Raw genomic sequence first — 17,116 nt, 5'->3', positions numbered from 1 at the left:
GCTGTAAAGATTCATATTAAGGTGTCATTGCCAATCCTGAGCTGAGGCATTTTAAGGAGATTATAAAATGCTTTATGATTGAATAGGCTTGAAGCAAGTTCTCAAATGTTCTGGGTTGGGGTATGAAGAGGAGTGATTAGTTGGATGAATACAAAATACAGATAGTGATTAGCTGATGCCTCGTTCTTCCAAATCACGCAACTAACAAGGACTATCACATAACGAATCAAAGAGGTGAGGAAAACACTTTCCACCTCACATTTGGAAATCTACTAATTAAATCATAATGCAAATTTATATTTTGAATCTATGTTCTTCATAAGCCCTTGACTTAACACTAGAGAATTTTGCAGTGTTGTGATTCACAAAAGAGGATGAGTACTAACATTTTATAATACCAAGTAAGCATATAATGTAATGTAATATAATATAATATGAATTTTAAGTAAAATAAGATATGAATAGAGTAAAATAAAATTCTCCTTTTAACCATGGATTTGACCCTCCTTAGCAAGTAGTTTGTTGCTATTGGTAGCAGAGATCTTTTCCATGCATTTTAGATAGAGCATTTGCACAAATTTACAAATATTTCTAACATCTCAAAACTACAGTTTTCTCTATGCCTTCATTCAAATTGCTTCAGATATTTTCTTTTCAGTAATATAAGTTTATATGTACTACTTTACTTTATATTCCCAGTGTTGCCTAGGGAGCTGAAGTAGACCAGATGTCAATCATAAAGTTAAGCCATGCGACTGCACATGGGAAACTCCTGCCTATGGGCTCAGGTCACTGTCTGGGCTGTTAACACATTGTGCTTTATTCTCACAGCTTGAATTCTACTCAAGGACCTTTAGTCATCCTGTAATATTCATATTAACCATTTACCTTCCACAATAAGAGGCGCTTAATACCATCCTTGGTTGTCAGTTTGGGTATCAACTGTATCATGTACATCATTGGCTGCCTTGGGCCTTGCCTATGACTGGTCTAATTTGCTAGAGGAGAAGAAAGTTATGCTCTACCAAATGTGTCAGCACCATAACCAAAGGCCTGCTAAGAAAAACAGGATGCTGATACCTGGAGTTGAGGGGATATTAACAGTGAGTCAGAGTCTCTGCCCTTGGAAATGTAATTAGTAGATTTTGCCCTTCAATTCCTCTGTAGAGAAAAACACGTGTTTTTTGTATCATTGCCCCGATACATTGATCTTTTCTTTTTTAATTGAGTAAATTTTTACATCTAGAATGACCATTCTAAGAGTTAATGTATTCTAGCAACCCTGAAAGAAATTGAAATTTATTTAAAAATTTAAATAGAATCACCCACTGCTACCATTTAAACAAGGAGAATTAATTGAAAAATTAATTGAAGAATGTCTGCGATAGATTATGATGTTTACACAATCATGTTTTTAATACCAGATGAAAAAAATGATAAATATCCTTGGGAAATAAGTGCATAAATATGTATAATGAATAATAATCACTGAGTTATATAATTAAATGCATAGCAAGATATTATAACTTCCTCATTGCTAAGTTGCAAGATAGAAATTAATTTAGTCTTTAAATTTAGCACATTATAAGAGGAGTTCATGAATTTAACAGATATATGTCATAGCACTTACAAATCTTTTCTTTAATCTTTATCATGTAAATGTTAACATCCTTATTTCTCATTAGCTGTCTCTTTAATACATTTAAATGTAATTAAACATTTCCAATACTTCACAGAGGTTATTTAATCACAGCAGAGGATTCTCAATTCTACCACAGAGAAGTCATTGTCAATGGATGACATGAACAAACGTGAGGTTTCAGTGGGATTTGCCTGGCTCTAATATTAGATTACAGATTTACCCCTGTCACATTCACATAATCTCTTTAGTGATGAAAGTAAGGATTTCACACACTTATCCATTGGCTGAGGGACACTTCCTTAGAGCTTACTGCCCTCCCTCCTTTTGCAGGATATGGGTTTAAGCATTCAATATCTCATATTTATCAAGACAGTGGTTTCAAAATATGCTCATTCATTCTTCAAAGGGAAGACCATCCATTCACAGTAATGTCTAGGTTTGACTTCTTGTAGTTTGAAAACCTATGCTTAGTTTTCCTTTGTGTTAAGGTGTTTTTAGGAGTTATTATAAAATCAAGCATGGCTATAAGAGAAAATTTAAATGCACAAATCACAAGAATGAAGAGCCAAATCTTACAATTTAAAAAGATGAACTGACTGAGAAATTTGGGTACATTTTGCCATATTTAATTAAAAAAACCTCAACATTCCTTATTAGTTATAAGGTGATAAATTTTTATACACACGCACATATATAAATATGCATACTCATGTGTGTGTGTGTGTCAAAATTTATGTATGTATGTGTGTGTGTGTGTGTGTGTTTAGTATTTAACCTTCTTTGAAATATACAGATCATGCATAGACTTGAAGGAAAGATAGAAACATATGAAGAGATTGGTAAAGTAGAAACAAAAAGACTATATACATTTATATATAAATGTATTATGAGTGTGTGTGTATGTGTGTGTGTGTGTGTGTGTTTGTAGTTTTAATAATACTTGACAAATACTTAAATTAAACCTGTCTTTAGGACACACAAACATTTGCTGTCATTGCCTTTTCTGATTCATAGTATATGTTTTTTTCCTTTTTTTATTATGTATTTTTATTTTCTATGTTCTTTGTTTACATTCCAAATGATTTCCCCTTTCCCAGTTCCTCCCTCCCCTTATGTCCCATATACTCCCTTCCAATGCTAGATCAAGCCTTTCCAGGATCAGGACCCTCTCCTTACTTCTTCATGGGAGTCATTTGTTATGCTAATTGTGCCTCGGGTATTCAGAGCTTCTGGGCTAATTAATACCAACATATCAGAGATTGCATTCCATGTGTATTCTTTTGTGATTGGGTTACCTCACTTAGGATGATATTTTCCAGAAATAATTTTAAGATATCAAATGTATGAGACACACCTTCAATTTCTCATGTACTCTTTTATTGTTGAAACACAGTGTACACACATTGGCTGTACTGTGTTGTCTCGCTTTTAAACTCATAGTACTCCACCATCAAATCTTCAATTCTTCACATGACATTTTTCTTCTGGGCACACCATGAGTGACTATATACGTTTATATATGTTCCAGGTAATATTAGGAGCTTCATTTTTATTATATAGGGCATCCACTTCTACGTTTATTATTTTGTTGGATGAATTAATAATTACTTTCATGAGGGTTCATTTAAATTATATGGCATGAATCTTCTTTAGACAAGTACTTAGACATCTGTGCTTCATAGAACTGTGTTTAGAAACCCTATTAAATTTTTCATATTTTTCAATTACTTAAATAACACAAGCCAACCTCCCTAAGTTTCCATGCTTCTTATCATATTGACTAATAAAGATGTTTCTCATTTGATGTTAGTGTTTGGCTATATGGGCAGCCAGTCTATGAAAACTAATATCTCATAATTTTTAAAAAGAGTTTCAAAATAAGCTGGTGAACAGTTATTGTCTCCATTGCTGTGGTTTCAGAAAACACTGACATATCCCTGCTATAAATTGTATGGATGGACCATGTGGCCCATTCTTCATGCGGTGCGTGATATCTTTTCAGGTGAACATCTCTTCCTGACTAGGAACACCACGTTCCATCCCTTCCTTACCTCTTTTCACCAAAGTTTATGTAAATTACAGCTAAATGGTACTTTCCTCAGAGGATCTGTCATCTTTAGAGATTAGAGACTCAAACACATGGAATTTTGCCGGAAGCAGTGGCTTAGGAAATTGCTCCCCACAAAATGGCACTGAGGCCAGTCCTTATCACCTGAGATCAAGCACTTGGAACAACAGATGGAAATAAAGAGATGACTCATATAAATAGTCCTCTGACTTTAGCATCTACACTGTTGTGTGTAATCAACTCAAATAAATTAATAAATCTACAAATAAAATCATAAAATTTAATTCTAACTGTTAGCATGCAAAAAGGGAAGATTTGAAAAGAAATCATGGCAGCAATCTAGGGAATGTAAGGTGTCCTTCATGTGTGAATAGGGACAGTTGGGGTTGATATAGAGTAAAGAGTAGGTGCCATGGCTATCAGCATAACCAGGCAGAGCCTAGAACAAAAGTCAGCATCTCCCCCTAACAACAATCTCTCTAGCTTGACAAAACATCCTTTGAATGACCCTGAGAACAGTCTTTCAATAAGATATGTGTCTGCACTATGTCCTTGCCAAAAAGATAGTGTTATATCAGTTGTTTCACTTTCCAGTAATATCTGACTTTTAAGATTCCAAAATTCTCTTTCTATGAATATTAAAATACATACAAATCATGTAATTTAGAATGTCTCATATGGTGACATTCAACAATGTTTTTACTATTTATAGCATAATTATTTCATTACCAAAGACAAAGAAAAATTCAAAATCTATCAACCTAATGAAGATTAAGAAATGTAATTAAAGTTTGGAAAATCAAATTAAAATATTGACTAGGGAATGTGGTTTAAAACAAACACACCAGCAGTGTACAATAAAAGGTAAATATATTCAAACACAAGAAAATAACTATTCAAAGGTATTTCCTATCAGTCTTTTATACATATACTAAAGTCTCACTATATAAACGTCTTAATGAGCCCCCATCACTTTGATACCCAATCACAAGCTTCGTTGAGTTTGAAACATCACTTTCCATGTAGACAGTGTATAAATTATATTAAAGAGATGTAGGCAGTTGAGAGATAGAACCAGTTTTCTTCTTATCTTGAGGTAAGTTACTCATGCTCTGATGATCAGCCCAGCACCTATGTACATATGGAAAATACCAAATGGACTTTCTACTTTATATATTAAAAAATATTAAAAGGGGATAAGAACTTTAGCAGGGCCCTGGCAGTAGGGAGTCTCATGCTAGGAGCAGTGGCAGGAGGAAAATGAGAGGTGGATGTATTCAAAACCTGTTATTCTAAGTTTGAAATTCTCAAAGAACTGAACAAAAGGGCTTAAAATGATCCAATTATGAGATTCTTTTCTAGTCTTTGAATTTGCTGTTGATAGTAGTGTCTCAATGTGCTGTGGCTTAGGTTGGGGCAATAGAATCCTTTCTGCTTCTTTCTGCCTACCATCACATTGTAACACTTTATCGCTTAGCTTAGCTTCATGCTAGCTCACCTACTAGAGGTATCAGATGATCAATCTACAGCTACTCAGGAGAGCTGTTCCTCAAAACCTTTTTGAAGAAGAAGAGGAAGAGGAAGAAGAAGGAGGAGGAGAAAGAGGAGGAGGAAGGAGGAGGAGGAGGAGAAGGAGAAAGAGGAGGAGAAGAAGAAGAAGAAGAAGAAGAAGAAGAAGAAGAAGAAGAAGAAGAAGAAGAAGAAGAAGAAGAAGAAGAAGAAGAAGAAGAAGAAGAAGAAGAGATAGAAGGACAACAACAAAGAATTTGTTTTGCTTGGAGAATCTTAGCAGACGTTCTGTTCCAGTTGTCAATAGCTATCACTGGGCTACATGCCCATGTTCTACCTCCCTGACCTCTCACTAATAAGGATTTTCCAAAATGATAAAAATTGGCAGTAATCAAGAATATCCTGTTCATATATTTCCCTTGCTATCATCCAGCTCTTTACTGTGTGAGTTGTTCCGCTTTGGTAATCTTCCAACAATGCACAGACAAACCAGTAATTGAACCTATTTCACATTAATGTAAAATAGTCACACTTAGCATCCTTTTCTTGTGAGACAACAGTTATATACAAAAGGACACACAGTGTCTTAAATAATGAATGTGTTTAGAGCCTTGAAAAATAGGTGCATACAATGTAACAATGCACTTTAATATCAAAATAAGAACTTTTAATAAGTACTAGTGTAGTGATTAAAGCACAGAATAATGGGTAGAAGACATTGCACAGTTTCTGAAAGGGCTTAGCCATCTGCTTCACTTCTCAATGAGTCAGAGATTAGAAAAAGCATGTACATTTTGGTTCCTCCTAGGAGACTGGATAAAGATCTCATAGGATTTACTGAATAGAGCTTGCAAAGAAATACCACTAATTTAGAAGTTTCTTTTATATTTTCAAAGGAGACATATCAGAAATTTACCCTTCCTTCTCACTGTACAAAAGTAACTCTGCCTATTTGTTTCACTGACTGGGCATTTGAGATACAGCAGTTAGGAAGCAAATACAGTGTTTTTACTGAAATTTCAGAGGACACAGAACTGCAAAGCACTAATTCAGTGGTAAGAACGGGAGTCAATCATGTTGAAGTGGTGGTTTTATATAACTGAATTCCTGTATCCAAGGCCTCATACTAAGAAAAACCTCAGGAGTTTCACTTGTGTGAAGAAAATAAAATATCTAAAAGGCCTGCCTTCTTTTTAAATGGCCAAAGAAAAAATTCAAACCTTATTTTTGGAAAATAAAATGTGAAATTGCATTGTTTACAGAGTAGTTTCCTTGTGATCCTTAAGACAGGAATAAGAAAGGAGCAAATGCATTTGCTTCACTTCCTTTTTCCATTAATTTATGTATTAACTTTAAATCCCAATATCACCACCATTCTCTTACCAACCACCCCCTCACACAGCTTCTTCCTCCATTCCCTCTCCCCTTCTCCTCCCTGCCATCATGGCCTCTCTGGCACTCAAGTCACTACATGACTAGTCTCATATCCCACTGAGGCAAGACTAGGGGACTAAGTAAAGGGGAATGGAATTATTCTACACACAAGCAACAGAGTTAGGAGCAGCCCCCATTCCAGTATTTAGGGGACCTACTCAAAGACCAAGCTACATTTCTGCTACAGATAAGTGCAGAGCCTAGGTCCAGCTCATGCATGCCTTTTGGTCCAGTTGAGTCTATGAGAGCCCTGAAGGGTCTAGGTTAGTAGTCTCTGTTGGTCTTTCTGTGGAATTCTTATCCCTTCCAGGTCCCTCAACCCTTCCCCTACATTTTCCACAAGAATCCCAGAGAGTTCCATCTAATGTTTGGCTGTGGGTCTCCGCATCTTTATTCATTGGCTGCTGGATGATAAGTATTCACTTAAGTGAATATTAGCCATAAAATACAGGATAACTACACTACAATCCATAGTCCCAAAGAAACCAAATAAGAAGGAGGGCCCAAGGGAAGATGCTCGATTCTTTTTCAGAAGGGAAAATAAGATAGATGTGAGAGGTTGATGGAGGGAGGGACCTGGGTGGGAGAGCAGATGAGAAAGGGAATGGAATGGGGTTGGGATAATCACGTATAGGGGGAGCAATGGAGAGAGAATATTAAAAGCAGAGGGCAGGGCACTGGGCATCTACAGGGCATGCCAGACACCTGGGACAGATAGGCTCCAAAGAATCTATGGAGGTTTATTTGGGTGAGATTCCTAACAGTTGGGGATAAGGACCCTGAAGTGAAAAGTCTTATAGCCAGGCAGATTTCCCAGGGCAGGGCTAAGGACACCCCACCCACAAAGCTTTCAACCCAAAGTATGGCCTGCCTACAAGATTTGAAAGGACAAAGATGGACCAGAGACAGAGAGAATGGCCAACAAATAACTGGTCCAACTTGAGAACTGTTCTATGGGCAAAAGCTAATCCCTGACACTATTAGTGATACTCTGTAATGCTTGCAGACAGGATCCTAACATAATTTCCTTAACTTTCAATTTTGTTTTGGTTATATGTAAGATGTTTGTGTGAGCATGAATGGATTGCCATTTGCATCTCCAAAATGACTTGGTGCTTAGTAAGGCATGAAATGCTTGAGAAATTTGTAGTAATTATAGGAACCTGAAATACACTGAATTAATTTTTCATGATGAGTATTTTCAGAATTTTATACATTCTCAGCCTCAGAAATAAAATCATACATATGTGTACACTCACACATTCCACATATATACAACACACACACACACACACACACACACACACACACACATACACAAACAAACAAGCAAACACCCTTTCCAATTTCTTGGAGATGGTGGTCATTAGAATATTCTGATGCTTTTCATAAGTTTTCTGAATGTACATCTTAGAAGGTCATTACTGACTTCTTACTCCTGACATCCATAGCCCTGTGCATTGTATTTTAACTGGCATTTGACAAAAAAGGAAACAAAGGACATTTATCTTAGTGTTTAATCAAGAAATATTACCTAAGAGAAGGAAAAACACCCTAAATTTCTGTTAAAATAACTAGCAGATTGCTGGTTTTCTGCTAATTTTCTCAGAGTTATTTCTTCTCTGTCTTGATATGATGTGGGCAAGGAGCCTATTTAAGGTTTTGTTGTTGTTGTTTCATAGCAAGTTACCACTAATTTGGTGTCGCAGTGACAGATAGTTTTATGGTTCTGGTGACTTGATATATAAATAATGATGTCCCCAGATCGAACCCTTTTGAACAAACAGTCAACTGCGTCTTCCTCGTTTTTTTCTGCCTTCTAGAATCCTTCAGGGACCTTGTTGCCTACTTCTTCAGACTTCAAGTATGAGCTGGTATTAATGATCCTCTTCTTTTCAATCTATTGTAAGACACTTTGTCATGATATGTCACCTCCCTAAATCTGCAGCGTAAACTTCCTACCTATAAAGCCTATCTTTAATTATGCTCACAATATTCTTTTGGTTCTGTGAAGTGAGAAGTTTGTGTGGCGTAGGAATCCAGATGTGAATTTCTTAGGAGTAAGTGCCTAGTAATCAGTCAACTGTGGAGTTGGGAGGGCGGGTTCACATAAAAGTTCAAGTCTTACTTGATTTGTGTCTATGTATTCTAGCTTCTAGGAAGACTCAGCTCTGTGCATTGTCATAAATCAGTTACAAAATTTATGGACATTCATAGATATTTTCTGTTGGTCCATGCACATAGGTCAGCACTGTAATTATGCTACTTGATTATCACAAACTTCCTGCACGACAATGTTATTCACTCTCATATCTCATATTCTGCTATTGAAACACAGACATTTTTCAGTATTCAGAACTCCCCTAATTCTCATGGAGGTAGTTTAAACTACCTACATGAGGTGGATTAAACAAAGACAAACAATAATCTTCATTTTAACTGCATGGTGTTTAGGATTGACTTTAGTTAACTATTCATTTTCCTTAGAGAAACAAAATTACAGACCATTTTTTAATGTATCTGCTTCATGTGTGTTCTTGAAAATTGGTAAGATTCAACACAAAGTGATGAATTGCAACATATTTCACATTCAGTGATAATATTCTTAAAGAACGGATGCTTCAAAGACAAGAAAACAGAGCCCTCCAGGCGGTCTTCAACCTATTTCTTTAAATTATTGTTGCTCAGTAGTTACATGACACCCTGGTGGAAAACACCAAGTTCCTTGAACATTAGTCTTAGTTTTCATGAATGTTTTAATTTTATACTGTATAATGTTCAGTACTTAGCGTATTTTATTATTATCACGAGAGAATGTAGTTTCATTTTAGCAACTAAATAAAGGTCTCCATCACTCCAAATGTAAAATTCAGCCCTGGTTCTGTTTCAGCTTTTGTTTTTCCTTCTCCTGAAAAATGCCATGTTGAACATCACATGGTTTTTGCATTATGGACTACAAGGTGACATTTTAAAACATACACTCGCTAAAAGTTATAAAATTTGAGAACAGTCATACTTATTTCCCCAAATTTTCAGCATTTCTTATATGGACATCATTTTGAGTCCTTTCCTGTAGGATTAAAATGCATTGCTACTAACTGTATTCACCCCACTGAGATAAAAATATTAAAACGTATTTCTTCCTTCCAACTATCTCGTTGTACATCTTAGCTAATTCCTCTCACAATCTTATTTTGTTCGTTCTGGTAACCACTATTCTATCTACTTTTTTGTTTTGGGGTTTTTTTGTTTGTTTGTTTTGTTGTTGTTGTTGTTGTTGTTTTGAGACAGGATTTCTCTGTGTATCCCTGGCTGTCCTGGAACTCACTCTGTAGACCAGGCTGGCCTCAAACTCAGAAATCTGCCTGCCTTGCTTCCCAAGTGCTGAGATTAAATGCTTGTACCACCACTGCCCGGCCTATCTACTATTTTTATGGGACAAACTTTCATAGATTCCCCACATAAGAAATATCTGCATTGTATGTTTTTGCAGTCTATTTTATTTCAATTAGCATAACATTCTCCAGTTTCACCAATTTTGTCTTCATTAACAAGATTTTACAATTGTTATATACTCTGTATGAAATGTACATTGAATGTACCCTCCATACTATTAGGTGACATAGGGAAATGAAATTGCCTTTTTCTTGGGAATTGTCAGTAGTGCTGAGCGCTGCACTGTCAGTAGAGCTGCAGATACTCCCTGGACCATTTCTTCAGAATACTGACATGGAGTCAAAAGAAGCTGAATGTTGAGAGCTCATTACTCTAGAGTTGCAACCCAGACCATATGCAAAACTAGACCTTAGACCTTTAGATTGTCCATTAAAGTGTTATAGAGGGTGAGAACAGAAGGGTAGGCAGAAGATGTTCCTGTAAAATAGGTGTTGAGAGGCAGAGGGAAGAGAGCCACAAACTTGAAACCAGATGATATTTCTAGTAAGTTCCAGGTCAATCATAGTGAGATCCTTTTTTACAAAAATGAAGGGGAAAAAAAAGTATACCATGTGTCCTGCAATTGAGCTCTTGGAGTCAAGCTTGGAGTCAAGCCCCCTTGCTGGCTGAGCTGCCTTACTGCTGTGCACATATTTTTTGAAAGCTGGCGCTAATATGACATGTAAGAAAACATGCTCACCAAGTAAGCCTTATACATCAGCAAGCTACTATATTTAATGTTGTAAAGGGTATTCCTTATAAACAAAACCACAGAAAACATAGAAAAACTGTAAACCTATGATTCCCAGAAATAGGAATTTGAAAATAAAAAGAGAATGTCAAAGTCATCCTTGGCTACTTAGTGACTTAGAGGTCAACCTCTGGGCTATGAGAGATTATATCAAAAACCACCATCACTGCCAAATGTATACTGAGCGTTCAAATGACAGTAGAAGGAAGTACTTTTATTTTTTTACTGGATATGTTCTTTAATTGCATTTCAAATGTTGTCCCCTATCCTAGTTACTCCCTCCCTTGGAAACCCCCTATCACATCCCCTCATCCCCTGCTTCTAATAGGGTGTTCTCCAAGCTACTCACTCCCACCTCCCCACCCTCAAATTCCCCTACACTGGGGTATCAAGCCTTCATAGGACCAAGGGCCTCTCCTCCCATTGATGTCCAACAAGGCCACCCTCTGGTACATATGTGGCTGGAGTCATTGTTCTTTCCATGTGTACTACTCAGTTGGTGGTTTAGTCCCTGGGAGTTCTGGGGGAGGGGGGTCTGGTTGGTTGATATTATTGTTCTTTCTATGGTTGTAAACCCCTTCAGCTCCTTTAGTCCTTTTTTTAGCTCCTCCATTGGGGATCCCCTGGGGCACCTTGTGTTCAGTTGTGAGCATCCATCTCTGTATTTGTCAGGTTCTAGTAGAGCCTCTCAGAAGACAGCTATATAAAGCTCCTGTCAGCATGCACTTCTTGGCATCAATGACAATGTCTGGGTTTGGTGACAATATATGGGGTAGATTCTCAGATGGGGAAGTCTTTAGATGGCCTTTCCTTCAGAATCTGCTCCATGCTTTGTACTCTATTATGTAAACGTACCACAATTTCTTAATCCTTTACTCTGTTGAAGGACATCTGGATTATTTCCAGCTTCTGACAATTATAAATAAGGCTGCTATGAACATAGTGGAGCATGTGTCCTTGTTATATGTTGGAGAATCTTTTGGGCATATGCACAGGAGTGGTATAGCTTGTGTCCTCAGATAATATTATGTCGAATTTTCTAAGGAACTGTCAAGTGGTTGTACCAGCTTGCAATCCCACCACAGTAGAGGAGTGATCCTCTTTCTCATCATCCTCACCAGCATCTGCTCTCACCTGAGTTTTTCATCTTAGCCATTCTGACTGGTGTGAGGTGGAAACTCCAAGGGACCGAAGAGATGGTTTTTAGGGGCTCTTGCTGAAGATGCAGGTTCAGGTCTCAGCACAAAGATGACACCCATGATTGCCGGTAAATATAGTTCCAGAGAGATACAAAGCCCTCTACTGGGTTCCAAGTGCTCATCCATGAATGTGGTACACATATGTTGATGGAAACATAGAAATACATGTACATTAAAGTAAATTCATTATTAAATTTAAAAAAGTAATACAGAAAGAAGCACTCTAAGAATATTTTTTGAAACAATTCAAATGCCCATTTAGGATATTGTTCTCCTTCCATTTTTGGACATTTTTCTGTCATAAAATAAGAAATCAAGGTACTTCTGAAAACTCAATAACTAGAATGATTCCTTTAACTTTATATGAATACTTCAAAAGCTCAGGGTGTGTAGGCAATACATTTGAGTCTTTATATGAGTTCTCTTCTGATAATCAGCATCAACAAGAGACAAAAGGACTTAAAAGCCTGTTTCAGTTTAGAATTGATGAATGTGTGTTATTCATATGAATGATGTTAACACCATTCATATAGCTTCATAGTTAGGACACCATTGAAAGATAAAGAGAATGGGTTGATTTCAACTGAATTTTGATGTCATAGCATTTGCCTAACACTTTGTGGTTCTAGTGTTGTGTCTGTTCTTTAAGGTACTTTTCATTTTTAAACACACATTCCTGTTTCTCTGGCTTATTACCCACTGAGTGCATATGTATCCCTCCTCTATGCCTTAGTTTATAAAATTTACTATTACTGTTTGTAACTTCTATTGGCTCTGAATTTCTCTATTATACCTTGTTAGGTATAATAGCTCTCAGTAATGTAAAACATTAATTGTAAGGGTGGTGGCATAAGATTATTGCACATTAATATGGCGAAAGGATATATGCAAGGATGTAGCAGAATATTCAATAAATCCTAATTGATTTGATAGCTAACAGTTTTGGTGTTTGAACTGATAGTCCCCACTTTTTCTTAAAGATCTATATGTTGTGGGAAATATTTAAAAAAGAGCCAACCAGTGCACCCAGAGTTAACACCAGCCCTGGAAAGCCACAGGGCTGACCCAACTCGACACTCTCTCTGCCCACCAACTCTCAGGGAGGGGCTTCCAGATCTCCAAAGTTCCTCCCACTACCATGCAATGCCCCATATACTCCAAGGTCAGCCATCACAACACCCAATTACCCAGTAGAATTAAAAAACTCTGAGCTTATAGTTAACCAATAAGATTTATGTATCAATAAAGTCTCAATTTACAAGATGCCAATACAATAATTTAGAGCCAATTGATAATGATAAAAACTTTATTCCAGCTCTTCTAACCTATGATAACTGTGCCTGGTTTAAGCCACGCTGGTTCACGTCCTCCTCCATTCTCCCCTCTCTCTTCTCCCTTGAAATGCTCCCTGTCCCTGCAACTCATAGCTCTCCCTCCCTTTTCCATGCCTAATCACAGGTCTCCTCTCCACTAATTTAATTGGGCAGGGAAAATCCTGTAGCATTTATATTGTCGATTTCATCTGATTACTGATTTCAGAAATTTCATGTTTTAGATGTATTTTTATTTTTATCTCTCTCCTGGTTCTGCCATTCCACGGTTCTTCATGCCAGTCCTCCTCCCCCATCACCAAAAGTATGATCCCACCTCAACCCCACCCAACCTCCCCACTCCCTGGGGTCTCAGGTCCCTCAAAGGTTAGGTGTGTCTTCTCTCACTGAGGCCAGATCAGGCAGTCCTCTACTGTATATATTCCAGGGGCCCCATATTAGCTAGTATATGCTGTCTGGTTGGTGGCTCAGTATCTAAGAGGACCTGGGGGTCCAGAAGAGTTGAGATTGCTGGTCTTCCTATGGGGTCATCGTCCTTCCCAGCTTCTTTCAGCCTCCACTTAATTCAATCACACGTATCCCCAGCTTCTATCCATTGGTTGAGTGTAAGCATCTCTGTCTGATTCGTTTGGCTGCCTGTGGGGGCTCTCAGAAAATATTTGCCTCAAAATCCTGAAAACACAATCTTAAGATTGTGTTCAGTGCTAATGTATCTGTACTTGAAATACATGATTGAGAACAAAATTGATGAGCCGTCGCAAACTTTTAAATATCATTTCCTAAAGACATAAATATGTCCTCCAAACTTCACTGATATAAAGGTATTGTTTTTTATTTTAGTAATTTTATGTGAGTGTATGCACTCACTTGCATGTGTGTACAATGAGTACAACACTGGGTATGTGTGCAAGTCAAGGGAAGCTCTTCTGCCTCAGTGCCTGACTCCTGATTGAATCTCAGATACTGTGATTGAAAATCTAGTCTGTCCTCACTTCATCTACCCATCCCACTCCTCCTGAAGCTGCTTCCAACTTTCTGCAGCTACAATTTGCTAGGTTTCAAATTTTGATCATTCAATCTGAAATTTATATTTAATAGTTTACAATTTTGTAAGTATACCAGAATATACCTACTAATTATTGAAATGTATAATATGTTTGATTTGTAATTTCAAATTCAAATTCTGACACAGTGAGAAAATGGACATGGTGTGATTCATTTGCTTCCTAATAAATTAAAATATTTAAATCTGGTTCTATCAGTGTATGCATCCATTCAACCTCCTCACTGATCTTCCTTATATTCTTTATATCTCTTCACTGTGCACAGTTCATTTTCATGCCAACAGCCAGAGAGCCCTTAGAAAATCTGGGTTATAGCCCAACATTCTGCTTCAACTTCTCCACTGGCCTCAGTTCTCTTAGGTAATATGAACAGACTTCATGTCTGCTCCACAATCCTTAAGGTTTCCTTAAAATTTCACTTTGTTTCTTCCTGTTTTACCTTGTTCTTCATCATCCCAATCTCTTTATTACTTCAGTTAATTTACTAACTTTTTCTTAGACTACCATCTTTAACACATTATCTTTTATTCAAAAGGATTTCAAATTCAATCTTTAAAAGTTTCTAGTCTTATTTGGTCACACTAATGAGATATTCTCCTTACCATCATAACCTGGAGCCTCTAGGCTCTCAGAGATTGAACCACCAACTAAAGAGCATACACAGGCTGAACCTTGGCCTCCCCGAACACATGTATTTTTATATTGGTCCCAAAAAACAGGAGCAAGAGCTTTTCCAAAACCTGTTGCCTGTCCATGGGATATGTTCTTCTACCTGGTCTTCCTTTTCTGGCCTCAGTGGAAAGGAAGCTCCTAGCCCTGCAAAGACTTGATGTGCCAGTGTGGAGAATACTAGGGCCCCTCTACCCAATCAGAGGAAAAAGGGAAGAGAGATGGGCAAAGGATCATGGGAGGGTTGACCAGGAGAGGGACAGTGAGGGTGATGTAAAGTGAATAATAAATAAATATAAGTACATGTAACATATATATATGTGTGTGTGTTACATATATACATACATATATGATGTATATGTATATGTATATGTATACGTATACGTATACGTATATGTATATGTGTATATATATTTTCTCCACATTCCCCTCTCTTAATTTTTACTGTTTCCTTAAGAAGTTATAGCTTGCCTGTCACTGCTGTCTGCAGCCATATTCGCTGCGGTTTGCAGCGAATGGGAATGCTCAGGCTACAACAGAGGCTTGCCTCTAGTCTGGTTGGACCCCAATGAGACCAATGAAATCGCCAATGCCAACTCCTGTCAGCAGATCAGGAAGCTGATCAAAGATGGCTGATCATCCGGAAGCCTGTGAGTGTCCATCCCCAGCTTGCTGCTGGAAAAAATCTTGGCCCGAGGGAAGGGCAGGCATATGGGCATAGGGAAGAGGAAGGGTACTGCCAATGCTTGGATGCCCTAGAAGGTGGACTGGATGAGAAGGATGAGGATCCTGTGCTTGCTTCCCAGAAGAGACCGGGAATTTAAGAAAATTGACCGCCATATGTATCACAGCCTGAACCTGAAGGTCGAAGGAAATGTATTAAAAACCAAGCAGATTCTCATGGAGCACATCCACAAACTGACGGCAGACAAGGCCTTCAAGAGCTGCTGGCTGACCAGGCTGAGGCTTGCAGGTCTAAAAGCAAGGAAGCACGAAAACACCAGGGGGAGCGAAAAGGAGTTATACCTCATAAATAAATTTATTTCGCTTCTCTCTGTATTGTTCTATATATGCACACACACACACACACACACACACACACACACGAATGACCCAGCATAATGGCCGGCAATTCTCAGTTTTAGTTATTTGTATTTTTTTTTTGCTTTCATTTTCCAACAAAGCAGAGAATAAATTAAGTTATGAAGTCTGTCATAGTTTTGTCTGTCAACTTGGCAGAAAGCTTGAGTCATCTGGGAAGAAGAAACCTCAATTGAAGAATTGATGACATCAGATTGGCCTGTGAGCTTGTCTGTGGGGACATTTTCTTCATTGATATTTGGTTTAGTGGGGACCAGCCCACTGTGGTCAGAGGCATTCGTAGGCAGTCGGACCTAGACGTTTTCATAAGTGCAAATGAAGAATGAAAATCTGAACACAGGCTGGTCAGCAGTGCTCTGCAGTAGACTCTGCTTCAGTTCTTGTCTCCCAGACTTGATTTCTTCTGTGGCTTTTCCTCAATAATGGACAGCAACCTGTATGCCAAGCAAACCCTATCCTACACTAGTTGGTTGTGGTTGATGTTTTACTGCAACTGTAGAGAACAAATTAGGGCAGAGACAGAAGTGCTTTTGAAGTATGTTTGCATTATTATTGATTTTAGTCTCTTAGAAAGACATGCTTCTTTGAATGTAGGCACTTTCCAGTTTTTCTAACTATATGACCTACCTTGAATTTAAGAAAACATACCTACAACCAGGCCTGACATTACACTTTTAATAGAAGTCATTGGAAGGCAGAGGCAGGCAGATCTCTGAGTTTGAGGCCAACTTTGTGTATAAAGTGAATATTAGGACAGCAAGAGCAACAAAGAAAAGAAACAAGAAAGAAAGAAAGAAAGAAAGAAAGAAAGAAAGAAAGAAAGAAAGAAAGAAAGAAAGAAAGAAAGAAAGAAAGAAAGAAAGAAAGAAAGAAAGAAAGAAAGAGAGAGAGAGAAAGAGAGAGAGAAAGAAAG

The 17,116-nt window shown here is 37.6% G+C and overlaps 1 pseudogene; it reads left to right on the top strand.

Moving 5' to 3' along the window:
* The first annotated feature begins 15,617 nt into the window (after nucleotides 1-15,617).
* Nucleotides 15,618-16,139, top strand: LOC127684061 (60S ribosomal protein L19-like; annotated as a pseudogene).
* The last annotated feature ends 977 nt before the right edge of the window (nucleotides 16,140-17,116 follow it).

This window comes from Apodemus sylvaticus, chromosome 5 (genome assembly GCF_947179515.1).
Source record: "Apodemus sylvaticus chromosome 5, mApoSyl1.1, whole genome shotgun sequence".
In the NCBI taxonomy this organism is placed as follows: domain Eukaryota; kingdom Metazoa; phylum Chordata; class Mammalia; order Rodentia; family Muridae; genus Apodemus; species Apodemus sylvaticus.
Note: the sequence above shows the minus strand (reverse complement) of the source record. Positions and strands in the feature narration are given on the sequence as shown.